Genomic DNA, 5313 nt, shown 5'->3' with positions numbered 1-5313 from the left:
CTATCAAATATTGATATGTTAAACTTTAAATCTCTACAGAATGTGAAGAAAAAATAGATAAAAATTTAAAAAATATTTAAAATAAGAATAAACAATTATACATTTTTACACAGAAATTTAGAAATCTAACCATCTATGGCATTGCAGTGGGACAGTTCTATGACTTTATTTTCTTGTCTCTTGGTTTCATGTATTAACTTTTTCTTTTAAACAAACATTTACTTAAGAGACAGTATAGCAATAATTGATATGACATTAGAACCAGTACGTATTTAGAAGACCATAATGACAGGCATTCCAACCATGGCCCTAGTATTACACATTGCTATCTTCAGTGCAGTTGCTTAGTTCACAGGTATCAGCATATATAGTTAGTGTGCGTGAGAATGCTACTAATTAACTGCTAGTTTCAAAAACCAGGTGATGTTTCACAAGATCATTGCCTTACCCATCTTGTGTGTATAAATGTATGGCTTTGCCCATATCATATTTCCTAGCTTTTCTCCTGGTCCTCTCTTCGTTATTTAATTCTTAAGTTCTTGCATTCCTTTGAATTGTTTTATAGCTTTCTATTTTTTATTTCTACTTTTGAGTTCTGACACTACGGAAACTACATGATATTTACACATGTGGGTCTGGTTTATTTCACTTAGGAGAGTATCTTCAAGTGGCATCCACTGATATATGAAGGCTTCAACATTATCCTTCTTTATAGCTAAGTAATATTCCATTGTATAAAAATGCCACTTCTTTTTCATCCATTCCTCAGGTGACAGGCATCTTGGTTGTTCCCAACATTTGGCTATCACAAATTGTACTGCTATAAACATAGTTGCCCATATTATCACTATGATATGATGTTTTCCGTTCTTCTGGGAAAATTCCCACTAGGAAGACAGCTGGACTGAATGGGATTTCCAGTCCTAGATTTTTAAGCAGTCTCCTTACTGATTTCCATAATGGCTGCACCAGTCTACATTCCCAGCAGCAGTGGAGAAGGGATCCTTTTTCCCCAAAGGCTCTGGAACATTTGTTGTTGGTTGATTTCTTTATGGCAGTCATCCTTTCTGGAGTGACATGTTATCTTGGTTTTGTTTTAATTTGCATTTCACGGATGGCTAGTCATGCACACACACTTTATTTTAACCAAGTACAACACTAGCCAGATCCATTATCCATAATTTTGTATCACCAAACCTGTGCCGATGATTCCAAGCTTCACTGTGAAATGCATTTTCTTTAATCCTATCAGTTGTTCAAACACGATGTATTTTATTTCATTGCCAATTTAGACAGTGAATTTCTTTCAAAAACTTCGCACTGGATTATAATTACTTTATTCTTACTGTGAAAATTAGTAAATAAACACCACATATCTAGTCTTCTAACTTCTTATCACACCTACTACACAGTTTTTGATGATTTTTTCCCCTCTGCTCTTCAGATTCCTTTTAAACTAGCACCAGGGCTTGGAGGCCTCTTATACACTCCTCAGGCCAGGATTTATTTTACTCTCATTCTTAGGCTAAGCTCATTTTTTTCTTGCCTTCTGCTGGCTTCAACTAATTTTATCTTAGAGAATGAATAAAAGATAAATGTTCTCTATTTTCATTTTGAAAGTATCTTTCAATTATCCACATATGCTGCTGATAATTTAGCTAGATAGAGAATTCTAGGTTGAAAGCTACACCTGTCAGAATTGTAAATACCGTGCTGCTGTGTTTCAGCAAAACATACTGATGAGAAGTCTGATGCGAGGCCAGCACTCACAGCAGATAATCTGTAGACTTTTCTCTGTGGGGTTCTGATATTGTGTAATGACATGTAGTAGAATCTCCTGACACTCACATTTCCCATTTTCTTCAGCAGCTAGAAGTGACTGTGCCAGGATTTATAGCAAGTGAGTTATATTACAAATCCATGTCATTTTCAGACAGGCTGTGAGGTACTGAATGTAGTGTTATTCACTCTACTGTCTTTCATGGGAAACTCTGTGGGTCTAGCTTGCAGAGCTGATGTTCTTAACATAACTCCACTGTGCGTGGCCCTCAGAAAGATTAGATCGACTCACATAAATTATTAAAAAGAGTATCTTTTCTCTTATTCTCAGTAATGTTGAGATTTTGAGCACAGCTCTCTCATTACTCCTTTGCTTTGTAGGTCTTTACTTCTGAAATGGAATTTTCTAGAAAGTTTCTTTTTTTTTCCTTATGCTTTTCCTATAATAGAGTGACCATTCAGAGCTTTTTGCTTTTCATTGTTCCTCACATACGTCAACTCTTCAAAATCATTATCCAATTCACATCATGTATGTCAATTCCGTAGTATATATGTAGCACATCTTTTTAAAAAATCAGTTTATTTTATCTTAATTATGGTAATGATTTTTTTCTCCTTAGAAGCCTCATTTTTTTCATGTACTCCCAAAGGTGTGATTTCTCCTTTATCTTTTCTGGTTCTAGTGTTTTTTCTACTAAGAAAGGCTTTCTACAATTCAAAGATCTAAATTCCAATTTAATGCCTACTCTTTTGGAGTAGTGGCATCCCTTTCTTGCACATCAACAATACTACTAAAACGTAATTATTTAGAAGATGGAAGGTAGATCCAGCCATAGCCCAGGCCCAGTGAGCGTGTGGGAGAGCTTCTCAGCTACACTGCACCCGCAGGTCCTGTCCAGTCTAAACCAAAGAGCATAGTGAGAGAGATCTTCTTCCCTGCCCTTGGGATCATGCCCAACACTCCACACACTCCCCACACCTGCCAAGTGAGAACTTCTGTGGTGTTCTTGGGACCCCCAGATCCAGCCCTAGCCCAGGCTCAGTGAGTGTGTAGAAGAGCTTACCCTCTCCCCTACTCCCTCTTGTCCCCTTCAGACTCAGGTCAGGCCTGGTATACAGGCCTGGTGTGAAACTCTGCAGCTGCAATCCCTGCAGAGACAGTAGGGGACAGGACCACCCAGCTAGTCCAGGAGCAGAACATCTTGCTAGAGGGGCACAACAGGTTCACTCCCAAGGACGACAGCAGGAAGGAACTGAGCACCTTAGCAACCCAAGCCAGGCACAACTAGATAAATTCAAATGTTGTACATCTGCACCTGAATTTCTGTAGGTTCTAAAGTTAAAACTAGACCAAAGCTCTACAACAATGGTCAGAATAAAGTGCTATACAAAATGACAATGTAAAGGAGCAAAATCAAATCTTGGTCTCTATGAATTTTTTTTTCCATAACACAAATCTGTGAATCTGAAAAAAAGGAAAGAATAAACATTCTGAAAAGCCAGCTGGAAAGGTGTGAAAAGAGAAATGCAGTGTAAGTGTGTGTCTGACTTGATAAACATTCCTACTGGGACACATCCCACAGCATCATCCTAGGCTGGGGTTGGGAAAGTACGAATAGGACACTAGGACTTGAGGGGACAGGAAGCAAGGAAGGAAAAGAGCAGACAAGGGAATTTTGTTTCTGGGTCACTAATTTCGGTTTGTGAATTTACCCTGTACTACAGTAACTTATTAACAGGATGCTTCAAGTTCAAATTTTAGCACGCTACACCAAAAAATAAACATGTTAGGCATGGTAACTGAAATTTTCAGATTGGTATTTTCTAAAATAGACATGTGATATGTTCTATTTTTAAACAAAAATATGATTATGTTATACAACAATCTTCTTGGCAAAGAGTATTGGGAATAGAATAAAATAAAAGCAAAATCAGGTTGAAACAAAGTTATTTCAATTCTTGTAACAGAAGACTCAAAAAACTGGATAATTAAACAGGTAATTTAATTCCTAAAACAGAAGACCCAAGAAATTGAAGAAAGCATAAGGTGTTCACAATGCTTTGCACCCACAGTACAATCACTCTTCATAAAGAATAAAAATAACCATCAAGGCTAACTTTGCAAAGGCAGGAATCTAAATGAGAAAAGCTTCCTTGAACAACTAAGACTGTGGGCCTTTAGTAAACAGGAATTTGCCATGAAATCTGTGGTAGATGCATTTGAACCACCAAAATAATCTGAAGTACGTTGGAAATGTTCAAAATTTTTTGATGGAAAGAAATCCCTGGCTCATGAGTAGGGCAAGGTAATTTTCCTTTTAAAGGGTAGAATCCCACAAAATAGAAGATAACATGAGTGTCCATAGTAAATGATATGGACAGAACTACAACTGAAGTGATGATTAAAAGTTTTTTTAATGCATAATGTGTTTCACTCAGTAATTATTTATTGGCCTTCTACCAGGATCCACTAGTGGGTCCCTCGCTGGGCTATAAAAACATAACATCCACACAGGAAAGCACAATCCAAGGATTAATATTATGCACCCTCACAAGTACCAAAGAGGGCCAGCCGGATTGCTCAGGGGACAAAAGCACCTGTTCAGGCAGAGTGCAGGGAATGAGGTTTGATCCCTGGCATGCTGTGCCAGCCATGCCATTGGGGTGCGCTGAGATGGAAAAGGAGACTGGGTGTGATGGCACATGCCTGTAATTCCAGTGCTTGAGAGACTGGAGGAGCACTACAGGTCCAATCTCTGCAGTGAGAACCTGTAGCCCCTGTACTAATACATTTAAAAAAAGAAAGAAATATCAAAGAGGGGAAGACTTTTATAGCAACAGATCAGGTTGAACTCATGGTAGAAACTGCTACTGAAAATTTACTGTTTCAAATCCTAAGTATCACTGAAGCAGACAAACATTAGATTTGAATCCATTTCTAACTGGAAGACAGCTCAATGGCCATGACTAAAAAAGCAAACTAAGACACATATGGTGAACTAACATTTGGCAAGATTCCCCAGTATATACAATAGAGATACGATGAGATTTTCAAAAGAAGAGCATATTCACATCTTTTCTTTGCAGGCACAAAATGCGCACAACTCAAACTACAAGTTGTTATTTTGTGACACAGTTTCTGGGAGCCCAAGGTCAACTGGCTCTGAGGCAGAAACAGAATAACATTGGGACAGGGCTGAGGAAAAACTGCTCCACCCGTAGAAGCAAGAAGCAGAATGTGAAGGGAGAGCCCTGAGAGAAAGCTATACCTCCAGCCCAAGGGACACACCTTCAATCAGGTGCCACCTTCAGCTAGAGAACTCATCAATCGATGAAGCCACTGATGAGTTCACACCCCCATGAAAAAATCACCATCCAAACACAGGAAGGGAATTTCTGATGTATATTGAAAGGTATTTGAGGAACTGGAGCAATAACTCAGTAGAATAAGCACTTGCCGGGCAAGATCAAGGGCCTGAGTTCAATCCCCAGGTCTGCGGAAAAAAAAAAAAAAAAAAAAAAAAGCACACTGCA

Source organism: Octodon degus, unplaced genomic scaffold (assembly GCF_000260255.1).
Source record: "Octodon degus isolate 3935 unplaced genomic scaffold, OctDeg1.0 scaffold00346, whole genome shotgun sequence".
Taxonomy (NCBI): Eukaryota; Metazoa; Chordata; class Mammalia; order Rodentia; family Octodontidae; genus Octodon; species Octodon degus.
The sequence above is the reverse complement of the archived record's forward strand: the minus strand, read 5'-3'. Positions refer to the sequence as shown.